The sequence below is a fragment of the Bufo bufo genome, chromosome 1 (genome assembly GCF_905171765.1).
Source record: "Bufo bufo chromosome 1, aBufBuf1.1, whole genome shotgun sequence".
Classification (NCBI taxonomy): Eukaryota; Metazoa; Chordata; class Amphibia; order Anura; family Bufonidae; genus Bufo; species Bufo bufo.
This window is the reverse complement of record NC_053389.1, coordinates 149056618-149084016: the sequence shown is the minus strand read 5'-3', so window position 1 is coordinate 149084016 and position 27399 is coordinate 149056618. Positions and strand designations below refer to the sequence as shown.

General features: G+C 42.2%; 1 long non-coding RNA gene across 1 annotated transcript; it reads right to left on the bottom strand.

Moving 5' to 3' along the window:
• Positions 1-1036: 1036 nt before the first annotated feature.
• Positions 1037-27399, bottom strand: LOC120999478. The gene is made up of 4 exons (XR_005778535.1): positions 27389-27399; positions 19199-19204; positions 12216-12225; positions 1037-1169 (listed from the first exon to the last, which is right to left on the bottom strand). It is a non-coding gene; the product is annotated as an uncharacterized LOC120999478 (long non-coding RNA).

The window sequence follows — 27399 nt, the reverse complement described above, 5'->3', positions numbered from 1 at the left end:
CTGCTAGACCCAGGAGCAGTCATGTAATGGAGGAAATACAGTTCCATGTTAAAGGTTACTGCCTTTGACTCAGAGAAAAATACACTTCCTGTAAAGTTCTGGCAAAGTAGAAACTAACTTTGACCACTAGATGGCAGCAACGTCAAACATAACATTTCAGTATAATCTTTACAGCACATTACATACATTTATTATGCACAAAATGGGCAGAACAGACCCGATCATTATTATTTCCCCTTATAACATGGTTATAAGGGAAAATAATAGCATTCTGAATGCAGAATGCATAGTAAAATAGGGCTTAAGGGGTTAAAAAAAAATAATAATAATTTAACTCACCTTAATCCACTTGTTCGCGCAGCCGGCATCTCTTCTGTCTTCATCTGTGAGCAATAGGACCTTTGATGACGTCACTACGCTCATCACATGATCCATCACCATGGTGATGGATCATGTGATGGACCATGTGATGAATGCAGTGACGTCATCAAAGGTCCTATTGCTCACAGATGAAGACAGAAGAGATGCCGGCTGCGCGAACAAGTGGATTAAGGTGAGTTAAATTATTTTTTATTTTTTTTAACCCCTCCAGCCCTATTGTACTATGCATTCTGTATTCAGAATGCTATTATTTTCCCTTATAACCATGTTATAAGGGGAAATAATACAATCTACACTACAACTAACCCAAACCTGAACTTCTGTGAAGAAGTTCAGGTCTGGGTACCACAGTTGGTTTTTTATCACGCGCGTGCAAAACACTTTGCACCCGCGCAATGAAAACTGAACATCGGAACGCAATCGCAGTCAAAACTGACTGCAATTGCGTACCTACTCGCGCGGGTTTGCCGCAATGCACCGGGACGCATCCGGACCTAATGTGGACACGCTCGTCTGCAAGGGGCCTTAAAGTTTGAAAAAGCACAACAAGCGCAAAACGGCTGTTGCCTTTTAGCTGTGTTTTTCCCGCATGACGCTGACCTTTTTATGTGAATAGAGCTGCATAGAGTATTTTTTGGTGAGTGCCACATTCATTTTTCTTTTCTCTCCTTTGTTGCAAATACTACTTGTTTTTTATGCTGAGCACCACCACTACTTACATTCGATCAGTGCAGCACTAAATTAAATCCCACACCTACAGCAGTGCCGACCATATCCTCTACATATTACTATTCTCAAGATAGGTCATCAATAGGGTTGAGCGAACCCGAACTGTAAAGTTCGGGTTCGTACTGAACTTTAGGATTTTTGGACCTCGGACCCGAACCCGAACATTTCAGTAAAAGTTCGGGTTCGGGTTCGTTGTTCGGCGATTTCTTAGCGCTTTTTAATCAACAAGCGTTTAACTGTGTGACCTTAGAAGCCATCACAGCCATGCCTACTAATGGCATGGCTGTGATTGGCCAGTGCAGCATGTGATCCAGCCTCTATATACCGTATTTTTCGCCGTATAAGACGCACTTTTTTCCCCCCAAAAGTGGGGGGGAAATAGCAGTGCGTCTTATACGGCGAATGCTGCTGATTTTGCCGAGTTTTCAATGATACACCCGCCGCGATGCCGTGCGGCGGGTGTATCAGCTGTGAGGGAGGCGGGACTGGGGGCTGGCATCTGCTTTTATAATGACAGCGGGGCCCGTGCAGTGACTGTATTCTACTAAACGGGCCCCGCTCACTGTATATTATTGTATCTCTAATAGTAAATTGTTATGCATATAATCGCATAATGAGCGCTGTGTATTACTTACAACTACAGTACAAGCGCTCGCCGCTCGGTAGGTAGCAGAGAGGAGGGAGGAGGCAGGCCGGGAGGACGGGCGCTGGCAGTGTGAGTCATACGTCACGCGCCTGCGCCGCCTACTTTATGAATGAAGCAGGCGCGTGACGTATGACGCACGCTGCCAGCGCCCGTCCTCCCAGCCTGCCTCCTCCCTCCTCTCTGCTACCTACCTACCGAACGGCGAGCGCTTGTACTGTAGTTGTAAGTAATACACAGCGCTCATTATGCGATTATATGCATAACAATTTACTATTAGAGATACAATAATATACAGTGAGCGGGGCCCGTGTAGTAGAATACAGTCACTGCACGGGCCCCGCTGTCATTATAAAAGCAGATGCCAGCCCCCAGCCCGTGTATTGAGGGTCATTCACTACAGGGACACTTATGGAGGGGATCTGTGGATGACACATAGCATAAGATGCTATATATGTGTCATCCACAGATCCCCCCCATAACTGTCATACACAGATCCCCCATAAGTGTCCCCCACAGATCCCCCATAAGTGTCCCCCACAGATCCCCCATAAGTGTCCCCCACAGATCCCCCATAAGTGTCCCCCACAGATCCCCCATAAGTGTCCCCCACAGATCCCCCATAAGTGTCACCCACAGATCCCCCATAAGTGTCACCCACAGATCCCCCATAAGTGTCACCCACAGATCCCCCATAACAGTGCCATCCACAGACCACAATTAGTTCAAAACCCACCAAAAGCACACCTTTTGGTTCAAAATATTTTTTTTCTTATTTTCCTCCTCAAAAACCTAGGTGCGTCTTATGTGCCGGTGCGTCTTATAGGGCGAAAAATACGGTAAGCTGAAGTCACGTAGCGCTGCACGTTACTCTGCTGTTACTAGTGTAGGGAGAGGATTCTGCTGGTGCTTTCAGGGAGAGAATAGGACAGAATCTGTGATCAGAACTCCAACTTAACTCATACATACATTTAGTTGTGTGGGTGCAGTGCACAATCTTTTTACCCTGCCTCGAGCCCAGTGACAGAAAAAAAACACTTTTCTCTGTCTGTTAGTTAGGTGGGCGGCCGCGGCCATTTTATGCAAACTCAGTGCACCAGCACTGCATCTGAGCTTTTGTGAAAATCAAATCCAAGATTGAAATACTGCACTAATAATCTGGTTTTAAAAAAACACCCTTTTTTGGCAATATACAACATCTGGTGCATTTGCAGGATTAGTCAGTGTGCAATTTAAGCTAGAAATACAGTCATAATTTTCTGGGTTTTTACAAACACCCTTTTTTTGCAAAATACACTATTTTACAGCCCTTGATGCATCTGCACGTGTGAAATTCAATCGTTATATAACGCTTTCATATTCTGTTAGTAAAAAAAACACACTTTTTTGGCAATATCCAACATCTGGATTAGGCCTCTTTCACACGACAGTATGTCTTTTTCAGTGTTTTGCGGTCCGTTTTAAACGGATCCGTTGTTCCGGTTTTTGTTTCCGTTGTGTTTCCGTTTCCGTTCCGTTTTTCCGTATGGCATATACAGTAATTTCATAGAAAAAATTGGGCTGGGCATAACATTTTCAATAGATGGTTCCGCAAAAAATGGAACGGATACGGAAGACATATGGATGCATTTCCGTATGCATTCCGTTTTTTTGCGGACCCATAGACTTTAATAGAGCAACGGAACGTGATTTGCAGCCAAATATAGGACATGTTCTATCTTTAAACGGAACGGAAAAACGGAAATACGGAAACGGAATGCATACGGAACACATTCCGTTTTTTTTGCGGAACCATTGAAATGAATGGTTCCGTATACAGACCGTATACGGACCGCAAAAAACGGCCCGCAAAACGGAAAAAAAAAATGGCCGTGTGAAAGAGGCCTTAGTCAGTGTGCAATTTAAGCTAGAAATACAGCCATAATTTTCTGGGTTTTTAAAAACTCCCTTTTTGTGCAAAATACACTATTTTACAGCCCTAGCTGCATCTGCACGCGTGAAATTCAATCGTTATATAACGCTTTCATATTCTGTTATTTAAAAAAAAATTACTTAATATTGCAGCTCTTGCTGCATCTGTGATTGTTGAAAACAAGTTTTAAAAATGTAAATAATTTTCTGGCTTTGAAAAAACACAAATTTTAGGCAATATCCAACATCTGATGCCTTTGCAGGATTATTCAGTGTGCAATTTAAGCTAGAAATACAGCCATAATTTTCTGGGTTTTTAAAAACACCCTTTTTTGGCAAAATACACAATTTTACAGCCCTTGCAGCATCAGCATATGTAAAATTCAAGGGTTATATACTGCTGTCATATTCAGTTATTAAACAAACACCCGTTTTGGGCAAAAAAGTAAATTTTGCAGCCTTAGCTGCATATGTCATTGTGTGATACACACTTTAGATACTGTGGTTCTAATCAGATATTTGAAAAACAGCCATTTTGTGCAAAAAACTTAAATTCCGGCCTAGTCTGGATCAGTACGTGTGAGATACACCCTTTAGATACTGTGGTTCTATTCAATAATTTGAAAAACAGCCATTTTGTCCAAAAAACTTTAATTGCGGCCTAGTCTGGATCAGGACGTGTGAGTTACACCCTTTAGATACTGTGGTTATATTCTTCTATTAATAAAACACCCTTTTTGGCCAAAAAACACATTTTACAGCCCTTGCTGCATGTCATTGTGAGATACACACTTTAGATACCGTGGTTCTATTCAGATATCTGAAAAACAACCATTTTGGGCAAAAACTTTAATTGCGGCCTAGACTGGATCAGGACGTGTGAGATACACCCTTTGCATACTGTGGTTCTATTCAGTTATTTGAAAAACAGCCATTTTGTGCACAAAACTTAAATTCCGGCCTAGTGTGGATCAGTACGTGTGAGAAACACCCTTTAGATACTGTGGTTCTATTCAGTTATCTGAAAAACAGACATTTTGGGCAAAACACTTAAATTCCGGCCTAGTCTGGATCAGTACGTGTGAGATACACCCTTTAGATACTGTGGTTCTAGTCAGTTATTTAAAAAACAGCCATTTTGGGCAAAAAACTTAAATTCCAGTCTAGTCTGGATCAGGACGTGTGAGATACACCCTTTAGTAACATAGTAACATAGTACATAAGGCCGAAAAAAGATATTTGTCCATCCAGTTCGGCCTGTTATCCCTGCAAGTTGATCCAGAGGAAGGCAAAAAAAACCTGTGAGGTAGAAGCCAATTTTCCTCACTTTAGGGGAATAAAAAATTCCTTCCCGACTCCAATCAGGCAATCAGAATAACTCCCTGCGGCCTAGTCTGGATTAGAACATGTGAGATACACCCTTTACATACTGTGGTTCTATTCAGTTATTTGAAAAACAACCATTTTGGGCAAAAAACTTAAATTCCGGCCTAGTCTGGATCAGGACATGTGAGATACACCCTTTACATACTGTGGTTATATTCTTCTATTAATAAAACACCCTTTTTGGTCAAATTCTTTTTATTGCGGCCTAGTCTGGATCAGGACGTGTGAGATACACCCTTTAGATACTGTGGTTATATTCTTCTATTAATAAAACACCCTTTTTGGGCAAAAAACTTTAATTGCGGCCTAGTGTGCATCTGTACGTGTGAGATACAACCTTTACATGCTGTTGTTCTATTCTGCTATTAGTTAAACACCTATTTAGGGCAAGATCCAAAATTTGAGAAATATGAGGAGAGCATCAAATAAGGGACGTGGCCCAGGTCGTGGTGCTGCTGGTGGAGCTCCTGTTGCAGGGAGAGGACGTGGTCGATCTGTGCCAGCTACACGCACAAGTGAAATCCCTTCCTCAGGTGCGAGTAGGTGACAGAACCTGCAGCGGTATTTGGTTGGGCCTAATGCGGCTCTACGAATGGTGAGGCCAGAACAAGTACAGGCGATAGTAGATTGGCTTGCTGACAGTGCCTCCAGTTCCTTCACATTGTCTCCCACTCAGTCTCCTGCTGAAAGATCAGAGTTGGCACCTGCAGCCGATGTCCATCAGTCTTTCACCTCACCCCCTTGCAAATCAGCCAAGCCGTCTGAGCCCCAAGTCATGCAGCAGTCTCTTATGCTGTTTGACTCCCAGGCCATCCACCTATCCCTGCCCCAGAAGTGGAAGAGATTGAGTACACTGATGCCCAACCACTTATGTTTCAAGATAAGTACATGGGAGGACCATCGCAGCACGTCTCGGATGATGACGAAACACAGGTGCCAACTGCTGGGACTTTCGAAAGTGTGCAGACTGACAAGGAGGGCTGGGGTGAAGACTGGGTGGAAGATGATGTGGAGGACCATGAGGTCCTTGACCCCACATGGAATCAAGGTCATGCGAGTGACTTATATAGTTCGGAGGAAGAGGCGGTGGTCACACAGAGCCACCAGCACAGCAGAAGAGTGAGCAGGGTGCAAAAGCGGAGTGGCCGTCCCCTAGACAGTACGCCTGCTACTGCCCACCGCAGCAAGGGACCGAGCACACCAAAGCCAGCTCCAAGGAGTTCCCTGGCGTGGCAGTTCTTCAGACAATGTGCTGACGACAAGACACGAGTGGTTTGCACGCTGTGCAATCAGAGCCTGAAGCGAGGCATAAACGTTCTCAACCTGAGCACAACCTGCATGACCAGGCATTTAAGTGCAAAGCACAAGCTGCAGTGGAGTAGACAGCTCAAAAACCAGCTCTGGCTCCTCCACCTGGGTCACCAAGCATCTCCACAATGTCCCACGGAAGCGTTCAGCTCTCCATCTCCCAAACGCTGGAGAGGAAGAGGAAGTACCCCCCTACCCACACGCGATCCCTAGCCCTGAATGCCAGCATTTCTACATTACTGGCCTTTGAAATGCTGTCATTCCGTCTGGCGAGACGGATAGTTTTAAAGGTCTTATGGCGGTGGCCGTCCAACAGTACGTGGTGCCCAGCCGCCACTACTTTTCCAGGCGAGCCATCCCCTCCCTGCACAACCAAGTGGGGGACAAAATCAGGTGTACACTGCGCAACGCCATCTGTGGCAAGGTGCACCTGACTACAGATACGTGGACCAGTAAGCACAGTCAGGGCCGTTATATCTCCATAAGAGCACACTGGGTAAATGCAGTGGCGGCTGGGCCTGAGGCGGATAGCAGTTTGGCGCATGTCCTTCCACCACCGAGGATTGCAGGGCGCTTCAGTTTTCCTCCCGTTGCTTTCTCCTCCTACTCCGCTTCCTCATCCTCTACCGGCTCCTCATCCGGTCAGCGTAACACCTTCACCACCAACTTCAGCACAGCCAGGGGTAAACGACAGCAGGCAGTTTTAAAACTTATCTGTTTGGGGGACAAACCCCACACCGCGCAGGAGCTGTGGACGGGCCTTGAACAACAGACCGATGAGTGGTTTGTGCTAGTGAGCCTCAAGCCCGGCCTGGTGGTGTGCGATAATGGGTGAAATCTCGTAGCAGCTCTGGGACTAGCCGGTCTACCGCACATCCCTTGCCTGGCGCATGTGCTGAATTTGGTGGTGCAGTGATTTCTTAAAAATTACCCCGATATGTCAGAGCTGCTGCATAAAGTGCGGGCCGTCTCTGCTTGCTTTTGGCGTTCTCACCCTGCTGCTGCTCGCCTTTCAGCGCTGCAGCGTAACTTCGGCCTTCCCGCTCACCGCCTCATATGCAACGTGCCCACAAGGTGAAACTCCACCTTGCACATGCTGGCCATACTTTTGATTTGTACGTATTTTTTTTTTTATGTCATTTCACTACATTTTCAGGTGAGATTCACCAATTTATGGGTGTGATATACCACTGCTATACCTAGTAGACAGGTTAAAAAAATTCACATATTTGTCTGTTACATTTGCTGGTGAAATTCACAAATTTTTGGGTGTGATGTACCACTGCTATACCTAGTAGACAGGTTAAAAAAAAATCACAAATTTGTCTGTTACATGTTCAGGTGAAAATCATAAATTTTTGGGTGTGATGTGCCACTGCTATACCTAGTAGACAGGTTAAAAAAATTCACAAATTTGTCTGTTACATTTACGGGTGAAATTCACCAATATTTGGGTGTAATATACCCCTCCTCTACCAAATAGACAGGTTAATAAACTTCACTAATTTTTCTGTTACATTCTTGGGTTGACATTTGAAAATTTTGGATGTGAATAAACCGCTGCTCTGCATTTTTTCAAATTTTGCCAGATAGAAAACCCTGCTCTGACAGGGAATACAATTTAAGAAATTCTTCTTTAATTGATGCGCGCCACCTCCTTTCATTCAATGCTTAAACTTTAACAAGTTGTCCCACATTTGCGCTTCAATACTTTGTCCCATATTTCCACTCTATCATATTTAATTTGAAACAATTAAACTCCCTTGGATGTGGTATCTCTTTCTCACGCTCCCTCTCCGGCGTGGAACCCTGATTCGCCGATAACCGTGATCAACATGGTAGGCCCAGAAAAGAACATCGAAAGTTGATAGAGAAGATATCCAAATGGATGGTGGACGCACAGGGACGTGCGATCAGGCAGAAGATATCTAGAGTCAACAAAGCAGGGCCTCTCCTGGCTAATGTTTCCAAATCCAAAATACCACAGTGACATTCCCTATAATTTTTTATTAATCATTCCAATAACAGAGCATCTTAAGAGTCCTGTATAGTTATTTGCTGGAAGGAATGGTGGCTCACCTGGCTAAATGTATGGAGATAGGTGCTCTAATCTAGGACTGCTCAAAAGTTTGGGTCCCCATTGACTTCAATGGGGTTCGGGTTTGGGGTCAAGTTCGGGTTACCGAACTCAAACTTTTTTGTGAAGTTCGGCTGAACCCGTCGAACCCGAACATCCAGGTGTCCACTCAACTCTAGTCATCAATATACCAGCACCCCTGCCGATCAGCTGTTTGAAGAGAAGGCTGTGCTTATACAAGTACTGTCTTTTCTTCATAGTTTACCTGGTCGCCATCACAACTGTAACACCCTGGACTGGTGTTACAACTCCTACACCCTGCTACTATCTCTAATGGGCTAACCTGAATGTCATCTGTGTATTTCTGTCCAGGTCCTCTACATGGTGCAATGATAATATCTCTATGCAACTGTTTTATTACATGTGATGTGCCTGGTTCACCAGCAGGTGGCAGTGCAAATGGCAGAGCTATAATTAGACAAAATGGAACTCACCATTTCATTCTTACCCCTTTGAACTGAAATGAGCCAGTCCTGCTTCCTGCTGGAAGGGTGGGGCAGAAGTTTTCCAGTTAGTGGGAGTTGGAGTCTAGTTCTAGACAGGAGAGGAGTGTGAGCAGGGACGCGCTCAGGCATACCTATGCCAGCCGGAGCACCCTAAGCTCTACTGGACATGAAGAAGAATGTCTGGAAGCCATAGGGGCGAGAGGAGTAGTTCTTCGGCCACCTTAAGAGAAATCAGCCAGAAGGATGAGTTCTTCGGCTGAAGATAACTTTTACTGAGTGTCAGGAGGGGAATGACAGTCGACGGCACCCCATTCAAGGATACCAGAGCAGATCAGAAGTACAGAACCCAGACTAAAGCAGAATTTAGTGCAGCTTAAAGGGACACTGACAGGCCGTTAGAGCATATAAAGTGACATATATTCTTCTATTAGTCTTAATAAGCTTAATTAAACTAAACCATTATCCTATACTATTACCATAGGCTGTCCCTCATTCAGTTCTGTGCCCAGCCGCGCCCCAACTGCTGTCTCTTAGTGCCGCCCAGCTCATTAGTATTCACTGCACTGGGCGGCTTTTTTTTCTCCTGACGCAGTGAAATCCCGCGCATGCTCAGTACTATCTTCTACTTGAGCTGGAGGGTGCCGGGGACCTTATCCGGCGCAGGCACGGAGCGACAAGATGAGGCTGATGCCAGGAAATAGTACTGGGCATGCGCGGGATTTCGCCGCGTCGGGAGGAAAAAAAAGCCGCCCAGTGCAGTGAATACTAATGAGCTGGGCGGCATTAGGAGACGGCAGTTGGGGCGCGGCTGGGCACAGAACTGAATGAGGGACAGCCCCTTGGGCACAAAGTAAGGTAATTTGCATATTGATAAAAACACTTTTTATAAGTAACGAGGCAGCGAGGGGTGATAATGGTATAGTTTAATTAAGCATATTAAGACCAATAGAAGAATATATGTCACTTTATATGCTCTAACGGCCTGTCAGTGTCCCTTTAAAGAAGTAAAGCAGAGTATTAAAGGGGGTCTTTCACCTATACTGACTGTTTTTGAACACTAACACCATTCTCAGCATTATAGTACCCATATGTGAATGCTACTTACTGTTTAGCTGTCCTTCTCTTATTTCCTTCAAAAAACACTTTAATCCACAATTCAAATTAGGTCTGAAGGTGCCCAGGGGCGGCGTTCAAGCGGCCGGTGCCCAGGCCCCTCTTTGCTATTCATATGAAACCCCTCCCCTTTAAACACTCAGGCCGGCCCTAGGTTCTTCTTATTACCGCCTCCCTTGATTGTGAAATGCCGCACCTGCGATGTGCATCCGAATTGCCGCGCTGCGCACAGCATTACCCATTATGGGCATCGGCCTCCGAGCGTTTATTGCGCATCCACCGGCCCCAACATCCCGATCTAGCCGGCGGCTACTTCCGCTGGCTAGATCGGGATGTTGGGGCCGCCGCATGCGCAATAAACACTCGGATGCCGATACCCATAATGGGTAATGCTGTGCGCAGGCGCGGCAATTCGGATGCACGGCGCAGGCGCGGCATTTCACACTGAAGGGAGGCGGTAATAATAAGAACCTAGGGCCGGCCTGAGTGTTTAAAGGGGAGGGGTTTCATATTAATAGCGAAGAGGGGCCTGGGCACCGGCCGCTTGAACGCTGCCCCTGAGCACTTTCAGACCTAATTTGAATATTGGATTAAAGTGTTTTTTTAAGGAAATAAGCGAAAGACAGCTAAACAGTAAGTAGCGTTCACATATGGGTACTATAATGCTGAGAATGGTGTTAGTGTTCAAAAACGGTCAGTATAGGTGAAAGACTCCCTTTAAGCAAGCCTGTCAGTACAGCAGAGAGAGAAAAAGCAAGCACAGTTATTGAAGAGGCCTGCCAGTTTATGCCAAAGCCTGCTGGAACCAAGACAAAGCTTGAAGATTGGCTTTGATGAACGTTTATTCAAGTAAAGCTGCAGTTGAATTTCATCACAAGGTCTGGACTCAATCTTTCTTTTAAATCCCGTAATTATTCCCCCTTTTTATTGCTTTGGAGCCAAAGCCTGGGGTCCCGCAGTATCCAGGTAGGAGCACCGTGACAACTTTTAGGCCGCACTACACCACTCGGCATTTCACTAAACCTGGGATGCGATAGAGGGCCCTGGGGGGCGGCGTCCGGCGTCCGTTGCACAACTGCGAGCAATTCACTTCAATGGAACAGCTTCTTTCTATGCACTTGAATGTAATTACTGCTGATCAGTGTGGTAGCCTCTCGCCAATCTGATATTGATTATCCTCAGGATAGGTCATCAATATAAATAAAGCGGACAACCCCCTTTAAAGCTAGTTCTTCTTTTTAAATTATAAAATTATTTCTGCTACCACTAGGGAGAGCATCCTACTTTTTTATGATTGTGTTCATTAGGAACTGTATAAATCTTATACAGTAAACTCCTCCTAGTGGCATCTACGAAAAGTAGACAGAATTGTATCATTTAAGTCAACTGTTGCATAAATTTTATTTAGGCATTTCGATTAAAAGGATTGTCTTACTTCTATAGAGTGCAAACACGACCACTGCTGTTGAATTGCTCAATGGTCATAACCCCTGGAATGAGCAGTGTATAATGTGATGGGAAAATGAATCCAGCCAGTAAAGGAGGCAATATGGACAATCACAATACATTAGTCAGTGCCTTGTATTAACTTTCTCTACATAATAAATGTCTTTTGCTGAAGTCAGACATCCCCTTTAACACCGTTACCATCCCAAACCACTAGAAATATTAGATGTTAACTCATAACTAGAGATGAGCGATAATTCGCCAAATTTCACAAAAAAATTAGCTTGGTGACGAATTACTTCATCACAAAGCGCATTTTTTTGTAAGTAGCAGGTGCAATGACAGGGAGCTGCGATAGTGCTGCCCCCGTCATTGTACCCCTCAGATGCCACGTTTATACATGATCACGGCATCTGAGTGTAAAATTAACAATAAAAAGAAAATTAAATCAAACTTACCGCCTCCATTTGCTTGCGACGGGCCTACCGCCGCCATCTTGCTTGAAGATCTTGGCCGAAATCCTGTGCAGCACGAGATTACGTCATCACGCCGGCTGGTTAAATCGATTCGCTGACACAAAGCATAAGGAAATTCAGCTTCTAGGCGAATCAAATTTATCCTGAAATTCGGATCTAATTCCGCTTCGTGGGATTCGATTCGCTCATCTCTAACCATAACACCCGGAGATCTTCAGGAAAATTACATATGAATGAACCCATAACTACCTTGGACCACCATAATTATGAATATCACTAGTGTTGAGCAAAGTATTCAAAAATTTTATTCAGCTGCTTTGCCGAATTTTACAAAAAAATTCACTTCCTGATGAATTACTACCCGTTATGGTACCCATCAGATGCCGCGTTAATAGCTGATTGTGGCATCTGATAGCAATATTACAGTGTAAATTAAAAAAAAACATCATACTTGCCTTATTCATTTGCTTGCGACAGGCCGGCCGCCTCCATCTTGATTGAAGTACTGGTGTGAAATCTCGCACGGCCCCTGATAAGATCTTCAATCAAGATGGCGGTGGCCAGCCCGTCGTGAGCAAACTGATAAGGTAAGTATGATTTTTTTTTGTTCTTTACACAATTTCAGGGAAAATCGATTCACTACCACAAAGCACACAGAAATTCGGCTTTGCGGCAAATCGAATTTTCCCTGAAATTCGGACCAAAGTGGATTTTGAATCACTTAACACTAAATATTACTAATAAAACCTTCACCACACTACAGCCTAAGGCCTCTTGCACACGACCGTATGTATTTTGCGAGCCGCAAAAAACGGATTCGCAAAAAATACAGATGACATCCGTGTGCATTCCATATTTTGCTGAACGGAACAGCTGGCCCCGAATAGAACAGTACTTTCCTTGTCCATAATGCGGACAATAATAGGACATGTTCTTTGCGGAATGGAAATACTGAAGCGGAATGCACACGGAGTACCTTCCGTTTTTTTGCGGACCCCATGAAATGAATGGTTACGTTTATGGTCCCCCCAAAAAACGGAATGGAAACGGAATGAAAATACGTTTGTGTCCAAGAGGCCTTAGAGATCGGCCTATGGGATCAACAAGGACAAAGTTTACATCTGGTGGTATGTTAAGCCCCTGTACTTTGGGTCATAATTGGTTTTCCATCTTTTGGGTCACTTTAAGGCCTCATGCACAAGACCGGCTTTTTTTGTGGTCCGCAAAACAGATTTCCGTTGTTCCGTGATCCGTGACCGTTTTTTCTTCCGTGGGTCTTCCTTGATTTTTGGAGGATCCGCGGACATGAAAAGTGAAAAAAAAAAAAAGTCAAGTTTGCATTGAAAATGATAGGAAAAACGGACACGGATCATGGACACGGATGCGGATGACTATCTTATATGCATCCGTGATTTTTCACGGACCCAATGACTTGAATGGGTCTGTGAACCGTTGTCCGTGAAAAAAATAGGACAGGTCATATTTTTTTCACGGACTGGAAAAACGGATCACGGACGCGGAAGCCAAATGGTGCATTTTCCGATTTTTCCACGGACCCATTGAAAGTCAATGGGTCAGCGAAAAAAAAACGGAAAACGGAACAACGGCCGCGGATGCACACAACGAGGCCTTAGGCGAGTGTTGCTTTAAACCACACTTTCTATATAACAGGACGGCTGCCAGTGCTTAAGCAGAGCTTTAATAATGTTATCTATTAGAGTTCAAGCTGGAAAACTTTAAATAACAGGAGAGGCAATCACAACATATTGATTTCACTTTGTAGACGTCAGGTTAAACCTAACAGTTTTAGACCTAAATAAAAGAACAAGAAAATCGCTGAAGAAAAAGCAGCTAAATGAAACTTCCTGCGTAAGTTAAATATGTTGTGTATTCAATTTAGATCTAGTCACCGCTTCAGGGAAGATGAGCAGCTGTGTTATACGGAACAAACCGCTGCGGCAGTGCTTTGCCGTACAGTTCAGGAACAACTCGTTTACACGTTTAATGTATAGAGAAAATGTATCCATAGGGTTCCATTGTAAAAAAAAAAACGATGCGTGTTTGTGCATGGTATAGTGTGACACCACAGAAATGCATCATAATGTTTTCTAGTTTGCTTATTTTTGTTCTCAGTGTGAACAGCGTCAAGTAAAAGCCTGCAGATTCTGAGTTTGAGTGGCCGTGTTCTGCACCCCACATAATGCCCATTGCAAGTCTTACATGTAATTAGGTAAAGGAGATGAGTGTTACAGTTCATGTATTTTTTTTATATACTTAAAAAGGTTTTCCAAGACTTTAGTACTGATGACCTATCCTCTGGATAGGTCATCAGTATATGATCGTGGGGGTCCGACACTGCAGATCAGCTGTTTGAGAAGGCATTGGCGCTCCTGTGAGCACTGAAGCCTTCTCCCTGCTTACCAAGCACAGCGCTGGGCATTGTATAGCGGCTGTGCTTTGTATCTAGCTCAGTCCCATTCACTTCTATGAGGCTGAGCTGTGCCTAGGCCACGTGACCAATGAACGTGTCGTCACTGGCCTAGGAAAAGCTGAGAGAAGGCCGCTGGGCTAGTGTAAGCACCAGTGCCTTCTCAAACAGCTGATCGGCAGGGGTCCCCATTGTTGGACCCCAACCAATCAGATATTTATGACCTATACTGAGGATAGGTCATCACTGCTGACCCAATATTAACATTTGGTTTGACAATTGGCATGGTCACTTTGTCACTAGGTTTTGCAGTCGCATTTTTAGTCAAATTTTCTTATAAAAATATTTTTTCACACTAGTGGAGTAGCATTATTCCATTATTTCATAATTAATTGTTTTACATTATTTATTACATTTTTTCATCACTATTTTGTCACACATTTGCACTGATTATGTATTTTTACATTTTTTCATTTTTTTATATTATTTATTATTATTATTATTATTATAATTGTTATTTCTTATTATATAGTATGTATTCAATTATGTATTAACAATTTATTATGTTTAGAATCATGTTTTGTATCTGGTGATATAGTACCTATGATTATATAGAGTAAATATATTGTATATATATTTTATATATCTTTTATATAATCATGCTTCTAATTTATGAACTGTTGCATATTTCTGTCTATACAATCATGTTTTCTATTTTATTTAATTTCGGGCGGCCGCTCTTCTCTCTTTTTTATTATTATTGTTATTTCATTCTCTCATTCTCTCTATTTTCCCCATGGTTCTATCTTCCATTCCATTCATATAGAATATGCGGTGAATCCGATGACTATCAGGTCTGACATCCGCAATGTCCCAATCGATGCTGGAAGCATGGTCTCGCGATATTATGTGACGCGATTCTGTGCTGACATCATCATCACGTGATTGCGGAGGCGATCACGTGTTGCAATCTTGATCATATGACTCCCTAGCATCGTTTAGCACGGCTGCATCTTTTTTTTCAGAGACTCACGTGTTGTAATCTTGATCAAATGGCTCCCTAGCATCGTTTGGTGGGGCCGCATCTTATTTTTCAGAGACTCGCAGGTTATACAGAGTAAGACAATTATTTTATTCATAGTGATTGGTTGGTTGGTGTATTTAATCTGTGTCCCCTAGTGATGACGCCACCCCCCAGACGAAGGTTCGCTGAAACGCTCGAGGGAGCACAGCAAGGGTAACTGTTCGATGTCCATTTGATTATCATGGAATATGTTTTTTTCACTTGCACTTTATTGTTAATCATGTTTATGTAGATGGACAGAATTATGAACGCAGTTGCTTTTTCCCTGGACCTATGTTCTTTTAATCATGTTTGTGAGATAGCCATTTGTAATCATGCAATAAAATGACATTAATTCATAAGCGGTCTGGTAGTTGTTTGTAGGTTCCATAGGACAGGTCTTAGCTGGCCAGCTACAGTACACTTCCACCAAAATTACCTATAATTCTGTGTTCTTAGTGGTAGGGCTTAAACATGAATTTAAGGAATTTTCCATCAGGTTCTCAACTTCCAAGTGTATTTTATCACTCTCAAGTAGAACAACTAACTTCTGTATAGGACATTCCAACTTGAGTGGAGAAGTGAGACATTTTGTGAAGTTTTGAGTCTCCTATTTGTAAAAACTCTCTTCTTACTAGTCTGTCTTCATCTATTTTTAACTCCAATTCTTCTCTCAGAAACTTGCTTTCTGATGCTGAAACAACAGCTGCTGTCAGTTCAAGTCTTGGTATTGTCTGAAAACTGGTAGGTGCAACTCTGGCCTTTTCCATAACCAGGGAACAGTGTATCTTTTCTTCTCCAATCACTCTGATGTAGGAGCACTGACTATAACCATAACTACTGGCATCTCAAAAGTGATGAAGTTCTATTTTCTTGTACTTTCCGAAATCATGAGGTACAAAACATCTGGGTATCCGAACCTCTCTCAAGATTGGCAGGTCTCCCACCTTGGCCTCAAATTTTCAGGTATGGGCTCATCCCATCCAAACTTCTGTCTGCATAAATCTTGTAGTATTTCTTTTGCTCTGAGGATTACTGGGGACAAGAATCCCAATGGATCAAATATAGAAGCCACTGTGGAAAGAATGGTTCGTCTAGTTGCAATTTTATCTTCAATAGATACTTCAAAGAAGAACTTGTCATTCTCTACAGTCCATCCCAATCCAAGTACGTTTTGAACTGGAAGATTATCATAATTGAGATCTGCATTCTTCATTGATGATGCACGTTCAGAGTAATTGATGGATTCCAGTACAACTCTGTTGTTTGAGATAAATTTATGAAGGCGCAGGTTTCCGCTTGCGCATAACTCTTGGCTCTTGGCTTTCCTTCACTAGTTTGATTGCAGATTCTGTGGACTCTAGACTTATGAGACCATCATCTACATAAAAGTTTTTCTTCAGAAAATTTGCTGCTGGTAGGCAATTTTTTTCATTCTGATTGGCCAGGTACAACCTGGAGATGATGCTGCTCAAAACAAGTGTACTTTCATTGTGTATTCTGCTGACTCTGAATCTGTATCTCCGTCCTCCCACCATAGAAACTTCAGGAAGTATCTATCTTTATTCTTCACATGAAACTGGTGGAACATCTTTTCAACATCACACATGACCGCTATGGGATACTTTCTGAATCTACAGAGTACTCCAGGCAGAGTGTTTGTAAGATCTGGTCCTTTTAGTAGATGATCATTCAATGCAACACCATTGTAATTTGCTGAGCATTCAAATACTACTTTAATCTTATCTGGTTTCTTTGAGTGGTAAACACCTTGATGTGGGATGTGCCACACTTCTCCTTCTTTAGTTTGGTTATTAACTTTCTCTGCATTTCCTTCTTTGAGGATGCCTTCCATGAATTTCAAATAATCCTGCTTGAATTTGGGATCTCTTCCCATCTATTTCTTCAAACATTTCAATCTTGCTTGGGCAAGATTTCTGTTATTTGGCAGACGAGGTCGTTCTCTAAAAGGTAAGGGCATTTCAAGATGACCTTGTTGATTCTGCTGAATACTTTCTTCTAGAGTGTGTACGAACTTTATGTCTTCTTGGGAGACATTATTTTCTTTAGAACTTATATCTGCAAAGTCGGTATCAAGGATCTTGATTACTTTTGCTGGACTTACAGTTGGTAACTCTTGGACAGATATTCGATGTCACAATCCTGTCTTGAGTTTGCGATCTGCTGTTTTCCTCCAACAACACCCTATCCTAGATCAATTTGAACAGCGTAGGGTTCACCATTTCCTCCTGTGATTACCTTTCGTGGTACCAAGGCTTCGGGACAATCGTAACCTATCAACAGTCCAACACCAAACTCCTTCAGCAGGCAGATTTCATGAGATATGACAGATAGGTGCTCCCATTTATTGGCTGTTTCACAGGTAGGTATGCGATCTCGATCTAAAGGTATATTGTCTTTTGTATAAGCTGGAGGTAGATATAATGTGAAGTTTGAATGAAGTCCTCTAACTCTCAGTCCTTTGACTCTTTGAGTGTTCACTAATGTGTCTCTCCCTGTCATTGTGGTGAGTTTGAGCATCACTGGTTCTGTAGCCACTTGTAATTTCTTGCAGATTTCTTAATCAATAAGGGTGACGTCACTCTGTTCATCTTTTTAGGACTTGAAATGCACACTGGTGCAGCCATTGATGTGCCATTGCTTTCTCCTTCCCTCATTCTGCAAGAGAATACCGATACTTTCCTTCCTTCCTCAGTATCTTTAGGTATTGAGGAGTTATCTTTCTTTGGAAGTTCTTCATGTAGTGGTGTAGGATGGCATCCTTTGCAAATGCTGCATGTGACCTTTTTCTTACACTCCTTAGTAACATGGACTTTTCTTAGACAACTAAAACACAGTTGGTTCTCAAGTACAAACCTTTTCTTTTCATCTGGGGGCTTCTCCTTCAATTGTTGGCACTTGTATGTGGAGTGGTTCTCTCCACAGAACATACATTTGAAGGTAGTCTGAAGATTTGTCGGTTCTGTCTCTTTAATCCCAGTAGTGACTTTGAACTTGCTCTCTTAGGTATCTGGACCTTTAGCTGCTGCGTTGGTTGCAAAGCTAGTTGCTCTTGCGCGTCTTATCTCTTTTGCAGGCTTTTCTTCTACTGATTTTAAGACGTAAGATGATGTTACTGGATTATATGCTATCCGTGCTTCCTTTTTGATGAACTCAGAGAACTCTTTAAAACTTGGGAAGTTCTTACCTAGATCTAACTGTTTAGTCACATAGCGATTCCATCTAGAAGTCACTTCTTCAGGTAGCTTGGCTAGCATCCTGTGGTTTTCTAGATAGTCATTCAGTACTTCTAGACCTTGAACATGTGGGATGGCATTGCTGCATGATTGCAGGAAGTCACCATACTCTTGGAGTCAGAAGTGTTCTCTAGGACCTATTTTAGGCCAGTTATTCAATTTCTCTCTAAAAGCTCTTTGTACTAAGAAAGGAAGACCATATCTTGCATTTAATTTTTCCCAAGCTTGCTTGTAGGCTTCTTCATCTTTTCTATAGAAATGACCTTCAAGAACTTTCTTTGCTTCCCCACCAACATATCTCTGAAGGTAGAATAACTTGTCGACTGGACGGAAGCAATAATGCTGAATGATCATTTCAAAACTTGCCTTCCACTCTATGAACTTCAGTATGCCTCCTGAAAATACTGTAGGTTCTGGAACGGGAAGTCTAGCTAGGACTGTTCTCTGTGGTCTTGCTGTGACAATGGTTGTAACATTCTCCTGAGCATTGCAGTGGCATCTAGGAATAGAATCATCCGGTTCTATTTTCTCACTTAGTTCTGAATTAGATCCGTCCCTTTCTTCTTCTTTTCCGGTAGAGACAGAGGGTAAATCCACACAACTTTTTCCTAAGACTGGACTAGGCCTCTCTTTGTCTTTCTGAACAGGGAAGGAGTGTGTGTATATATAGAGACAGACTCATTAGCTGGCCTAATTCATTAGCTGAAAGTACTAGCTTCAAGTACTACATTAAGTACTAGTAAAGAGATATTGCAGGAGATAGTCAGGAGGTAGGCTGGAAGGTGGAAACAATACAAAAAAAAAAGGTAAGATTTGTTTGATTTAAAGTTACAAATTTATTTTTTAATTTTTTAATTTTTTTCTCCTCTTTAAAATGGCAGACTTGGTTCAGTGCAGGAATTGTTGTGCATTTATTTCATGTTCCACTCTTTGGAGATTCGGATGCTGTCAGATCTGTAGACAGTTCTCCTTACTGCAGCAGGAAATTGCATTTTTGAAAGCTGAAATATTTAAATTATCTGTTAAACAAACTCCAGCTAGGACTGCTGCAATGCCACTGCCACAGAGGACCCCCAGAAATGGCAGATGGGTTAATGTAGGTTCTGGAAGTCTTAGAGTGGTGGATAGAAGACATGTCCCACAGTCGGTGGTTCTCCATAATTCATTTGCAGCACTCTCAGAATGTAAGGACAACATGGATATGGACTCAAGCACAGAGGGTGAGAAACCATCGACTCCTATGTCTAATGTATGCAACAAAAAAGATAAAGTGAAGTCTCAAAGGATGCAGCTGTTGCTGGGTGATTCAATCATAAGAAGTGTGGAGCTTAAAGAAAATGGTTTTGTGAGATGTCTCCCTGGGGCTACTGCTAGAAGAGATAGAAGACGTATTATTAATATTGTTAAGCAAGCAAAGCAGGAAGGGGACGTGGATGTTCTTGTCCATCTAGGGACAAATGACCTGGCTTGCAATGAAGTGTCAGAGGTGAAAAAATCTTTTATCACACTTGGTAATGACGTACAGGATTTTGCATCCACCATTTCATTTTCTGAAGTTCTGCCTGTGCATAATGTTCAGAATGATAGGCAGAGGCGCATAAAGGAGTTCAACATATGGCTTGGTAAATGGTGTCAAGAGCAAGGATTTGGCTTTGTTTCTCATGATAGCTCTACTTGGAATAGAAAGGAACTGTACAAAAAAGATGGTTTGCATCTTTCTCTCAAAGGAACAAATGTACTTAGTGAACAACTCCAAGAATTTGCGAAAGAGTATTTAAACTAGGAAGGGGGGGCAAAAGAGTGAAAATAAAAGAGTCCAATTGCCCCCCGAAACAATGCCAGAACAGGCCAGAAGCACTGAGGTTAAGAAATGATAAGCTCAGAGTCCTGTCTACAAATGCTCGCAGTTTAGGTAAAAAAATCAATGAACTTGGGTCAATAATGGCATCTGAGAATGTAGATTTAGTGGCTGTTACGGAGACATGGTTTAATGAAAGAAATGACTGGGACATAACCATACCAGGGTACTCTTTATACAGAAGAGACAGAGAAGGCAAGAAAGGAGGAGGAGTGGCCCTGTATGTGAAAGATAGCATTAAATCTAACCTAATACAAGTTGGTGAGGCCAACATAGAGTCAGTTTGGGTTACGTTGCAGTTTGCTAACCATGCAGTAACTCGTGTAGGTGTGATATATAGACCACCTGGTCAAGTTAAAGAACTAGATGATCTACTAGTTGAAGAAATAGCTAAAATGACAATGAAAGGAGAAGTTATCATTATGGGAGATTTCAATCTTCCAGATATAAACTGGAAAACCAAAATAGCAAGTTCTACCAGGAGTACAGATATTCTAAATTCCCTACTGGGGTTATCTCTACAACAAGTGGTTGAGGAGCCAACACGGAGGGAGGCCATTTTGGATTTGGTATTCACAAACGGGGATTCGGTATATGATGTCATTGTAGGCGAAACCTTGGGATCTAGTGATCACCAGTCAGTGTGGTTTAATATAAGAACTGTGAAAGAGTCCCACCACACAAAAACAAAAGTTTTAGATTTTAGAAAAACAGACTTTTCAAAAATGAAATTAGTCATAAATGAGTCCTTATCAGACTGGAACGGATTACATGGAGTCCAGGAGAAATGGGACTACTTAAAAGGTGCATTATTGAAGGCAACAGAAAATTGCATTAGACTCGTCAGTAAAAGCAAAAAAAGGAGGAGACCAATGTGGTACTCAGCAGAAGTGGCCCAAATCATTAAAAATAAAAAGCTAGCATTTTGTAATTATAAAAAAACCCAGAGCAATGAAGATAAGGAAATCTACAAGATTAGGCAGAGAGAGGCCAAGCAAGTTATAAGAACTTCTAAAGCGCAGGCAGAAGAAAAACTAGCTCAGTCTATGAAAAAAGGGGATAAGACATTCTTCAGATATATAAATGAAAAAAGGAAATTAAAACAAGGAATAACTAAATTAAAAACAAAGGACGGAAGGTATGTAGAAGAGAATAAAGGGCTAGCCGACTGCCTTAATGAATACTTCTGTTCAGTTTTTACAAAAGAAAAAGGAGAAGGACCTCCACTAGAAAGAATGACTATTAAATCGTTTGATGCATGTATCTTTACAGAGGAAGATGTTCTAAGTTTGCTGTCTAAGGTGAAGACAGATAAGTCACAGGGGCCTGATGAGATACACCCAAAACTATTAAAAGAGCTTAGTGGTGAGCTGGCAAAACCGTTAACAGATTTATTTAACCAATCATTAGTAACAGGAGTCGTCCCGGAAGATTGGAAATTGGCAAATGTCGTGCCCATTCACAAGAAAGGTAGTAGGGAGGAATCGAGCAACTATAGACCAGTGAGTCTGACATCAATAGTAGGCAAATTAATGGAAACCCTATTAAAGGATAGGATTGTGGAACATCTAAAATCCCATGGATTGCAAGATGAAAAACAACATGGGTTTACTTCAGGGAGATCATGTCAAACAAATCTTATAGATTTTTTTGACTGGGTGAATAAAATAATAGACGGTGGAGGTGCAGTAGACATCGCATATCTAGATTTTAGTAAGGCTTTTGACACTGTCCCACATAGAAGACTTATCAATAAACTGCAGTCATTGAGCATGGACTCCCATATTGTTGAGTGGATTAGGCAGTGGCTGAGTGACAGACAACAGAGGGTTGTAGTCAATGGAGAACATTCAAAACAAGGTAATGTTACCAGTGGGGTTCCACAGGGATCTGTACTGGGACCGATTTTGTTTAATATCTTCATAAGTGATATTGCAAAAGGCCTCGCTGGTAAGGTTTGTCTTTTTGCTGATGACACAAAGATATGTAACAGGGTTGATTTTCCTGGAGGGAAACGCCAAATGGAAAAGGATTTAGGAAAACTAGAAGAATGGTCAGAACTCTGGAAACTGAAATTTAATGTGGATAAGTGCAAGATAATGCACCTGGGGCGTAAAAACCCAAGGGCAGAATATAGAATATTTGACACAGTCCTGACCTCAGTATCTGAGGAAAGGGATTTAGGAGTAATTATTTCAGAAGACTTAAAGGTGGGAAGACAATGTAATAGAGCAGCACGAAATGCCAGCAGAATGCTTGGATGTATAGGGAGAGGTATAAGCAGTAGAAAGAGTGAAGTGCTTATGCCGCTGTACAGAACACTGGTGAGACCTCACTTGGAGTATTGTGCGCAGTACTGGAGGCCATATCTCCAGAAGGATATAGATACTCTAGAGAGAGTTCAGAGAAGAGCTACTAAACTAGTACATGGATTGCAGGATAAAACTTACCAGGAAAGGTTAAAGGACCTTAATATGTATAGCTTGGAAGAAAGAAGAGACAGAGGGGATATGATAGAAACTTTTAAATACATAAAGGGAATCAACTCGGTAAAGGAAGAGAGCATATTTAAAAGAAGAAAAACTACCACAAGAGGACACAGTTTTAAATTAGAGGGGCAAAGGTTTAAAAGTAATATAAGGAAGTATTACTTTACTGAGAGAGTAGTGGATGCATGGAATAGCCTTCCTGCAGAAGTGGTAGCTGCAAATACAGTGAAGGGGTTTAAGCATGCATGGGATAGGCATAAGGCCATCCTTCATATAAGATAGGGCCGGGGGCTATCCATAGTATTCAGTATATTGGGCAGACTAGATGGGCCAAATGGTTCTTATCTGCCGACACATTCTATGTTTCTATGTTTCTATGGAAGGATAATGACTTATTTTTTCACTAAATGCTGGAGATTTCCTTTCATTCTCTTGAGCGTATGAAAGAAAATAGGAGTCTTTTTCTTCACTTAGTACAGATTTGAACCTATGACTACTCTGACTCATATCCTCCTCATGTACTGAGTCTGGCTTCTATGATCTAAACTTCTTTCTGCCTTTCCAGACTTTTCATCTGTTTGCGCTGTGCCTCCATTTCAGCTTCCATTTGATGGTGCTGTGCCTCTATTTCAGCTTCCATCTGATGGTGTTGTGCATCCATTTCCGCTTCCATTTGATGGCGCTGTGCTTCCATTTGACAGCACTGTGCCTCGATGGCAGCTTTCATTTAAATTTCTGCTCTCTTGACAGCAAGTTGTTCAGCTAATTTCTCTCTTTTGGCTGAAGTATTTGAGGACTCTGATCTGTGGGTGGCACTTCTGCTAGTGAAGGAAGTCCCACTTGAGATTGTGGTACCACCTAAGGACCTAGTCTCTCATAAAGAGCTCCTTTATTCTACTTCTTGCTTTAACTTCATCATAGTTTTCTGCAGATGATAGCTCTCTCATGAGCTTTACAAAATCTTTAGTGACCGCAGTACATGTGTCCATGTTCCTTGCAATATTCTGGGAAGGTGTCGTAAACGACCGCAGGTTGACATATGCTGCCATAAGCTCTGATTCAGATTCTTCTACCGTCTCTACCATATCACTCAAGTTCCTTTTTATACTTTCTTGATTTAGCTTTCTACGAATGTCTTCAATGTATGATTTCCACCTATCATATTGAAATATTCACGAATTCTCAAAGTTGCGATATTCGAGATAAAAATTCGCTATTCGAATATTCAAGCTCAACACTAGTGATGACTTGCGATGCTCTGTGCAGGCTTTGGGCCGGGTGGCGGGAAACTAGCTGGCTGCAGTACGTGGTCTCTCCATGGATAGCGGTGCGGGCACTCTAGCTCTGGACTTTGGCCTCCCACTATGCATCTCTTTCTCTCTCTAGGGATCACAGGAGGGTTGGCACTCTTTCTCTCACTATTTTGCCTTTGTCGTTCTGCCACTTTAAGAGTTGGCTGGAGTTTGACTAATGCACACGTTCTATGGCCTCTATGGTAGCTCCGCTGAGGTGTCTTTGTTTGCTCACTCAGGGAACAGTTGCTGCGCGGCGGTATATGCTGGCGCTCCGCTGCTCTAATGTGCTTTTTACTGAGCAAGTTGAGGAGCGCTATCACTTCGCCCTCTGAGGGTAATAGTTCCACTTTGGCAGGCACAGCACTATGAAGTGCCTTTTGTGCTGTGGCATTAGAAGTATTTTGATATTTCTGACTTTTAGTCTAACCAGACTGTCTATTACTCTGTAATTCCTCGAGCGCCGTTCTATGGAAAGAGTAGGTTTAAAGAGCACACCAAATGCTTTAAATAACTTCTTTATTAACTTCAACTTTTCTTCATATAACACTGCTGCCTCCGCAGCAGATAGTCCATGTACAAAGCACGTGTTGAATAAAGTATCACAAAATGGCGGTATGCATAAGAGGGTGGTTCAACTGTACAATAAACATAAAATGGTGGATATATTTCTCTCTTGAGTATCTGTACTCTCACTTTAAGTTATTTAAGCACTTTATGGTCTCTCTGAGAGGTATATCTGAGGTCTAACTAATAGTTCTACTATTTTGCTGAATTTGGTCACAATTTGCAGTATGCAGTTAGCAGTAACTATTTGCAGATTGGTTAAGTATGATCTGGTATGGTTGCAATATGGAATTTGAATTTGGATTGTGAACTTTGTAGTTTGCAATTGGTGAAACTGTAAGTAATCACACATATAACTGGTTCAGTATACAGTTCTAATCATTACATTAACAATAGGAACATTATATAACTGTTTTAAATACCTATTTTGGCCTCTCTTTTGCTTTCATAAAACACAGCTCTTAGTGGAGTGAATTTCTGTTTAGCTTCTCTCCTCTGGTATAATAAATCTAGCAGCTCCTGCTAGGGGAATTTCCCACAAAAGCTGTGTGTGAGGCTGGCTGTAATTGGTCAACACTCCTAGGCTGTGTGAGGCTGGCTAGGATTGGTCAAGAGTCAAGACTCCTGCTTAGCAACAAGAGTTTAACTCTGCTTTCTGTTGTGTCTGCTGTGTCATTGAGCTTACCTTACATTATATAATGAATCTTAAAGGCATATTATTTTTTCTGCCTCTGTGAACACAATATATAACAGTTATATGACATCCAAACATGAAGTCACTGTGAATAACTCTGCCCTTGTCTTTAGCACACAAATATAGGAACTGTATTAAGGTTATTGGCAGGTCTAGCTGTATAAACATATAATCTATGTTAGCAACCTAGGACAGGTCTTAGCTGGCCAGCTACAATGAGTGTCTCTGTATGTTTTGGCTTCCAAATGGTATCCTCAAAGGAGTGCACCAATTTAGCTTACATTCGGAGCCGTTTTTTCTTTTTATTGAATACACCTTTGCTGATAATCACTTTATCATGTGCGTATACCTGGTCAAACAAAGTGGACCATAGCAGCTCTGTAGATTTGTAAGTGGTGCGGAGGATGAGGTTGAATGTATTGTGTTTTGCTAGATGTTTCAGTGTGGAGATGTCCATACTTACCTTTCACTGCTTGGAGGAGGTCCTCTAGTATCCAGAATGCCTTCTCCCGCCCAGCCGGACTTCTTCTGAACAGCTCCGACTGTGATGGTTCTCTCCAAGGGACTGTATGAGACTTCTTCTGTGATGCACGCACGTGTAATGGTTCGTGAAAGGCAACAAAAAAATTGTTATTATACACAAAAAATCTAAATATTTAGGTTCTCTGCTGTAGATCTTGCCTTGTGTTTAGCTCTGATTAAAAAAAAAAAAACAGGCCCTGGACGCTCAAAAAACACTGACCGCTTCACTCTTGCCTAACTAGTTCACAGAGTAAGCGATTTTCTCCACCAAAGCCAAACACATAAACAACGTCCTAGCAGTGGGCCTGGCTTGCCAATGTTAAAGGGGATATTAATTATTAATATTTTGGTTAATATCAATATTCATAAATATGCGTGAGTCATCTAGTGATGATATAAATACAAACTAACTTCCTTGTTCCACTTACTTTGAACTGAACTACGTGCGCTATGTTACTACTACGGCGGCGACTACTACAATAAATGACTATATATATGAACAAATAACGCATTTATTACACAATAACAGGTCTACAGTGTAAATATTACTTTAACTATATATATTTATTTTAATGGACATATAAACATATATACTTATAGTCGCACACAGTAATATATTAACAATACTACAATACACCTAACTACACTAAACACAATACAATATCTTACACAATTTCACCCCCAAACTCTACCTAAAAATACACTTACACACACACTATTTAGCAGCCCACCCTCCTGGCTATACACTGTCCCTATGGGGAAAACAAGGGGTTAATTACAATACCAGCGATGCAAGGGTTAAACAGGATGGCAGGGGTAAGGGGTTGATGCAGTGGAAATGGCACTGCAGGGGAGCAGTGAAGGGGTTAATGATATTGGTGGCAGAGGAAAGGGTTAATATTGGGATGCAGTGCAATTCAGGGGATGAGCTGTGGGCTATGGCAGGAAAGGGTTAATACAGGAGAATATAGGGATTGGTGGCAGTGGGCAGCAGGGGTTATCAGGGGTTATATACGTTGGTAGTAAAGGGAAGAGGCAGGGATAGGCAGGGAAATACGCTGTTGGCATAGGGGTTAATGATACTTAGCACTAATGCTTATCTTCCAGGCGTTGCTCGTCTTATGGGATGATCCTCGCAGGGGCTGTACGGCTCAACTCGACTCCTTGAGCGCAGCGCCGCCAGGTTATTTAAACCCTGCTGTGCTCGCTCCCGAGCAGCCTGTGCTGCAGACGTGCGCACACGCCTGCAGGCA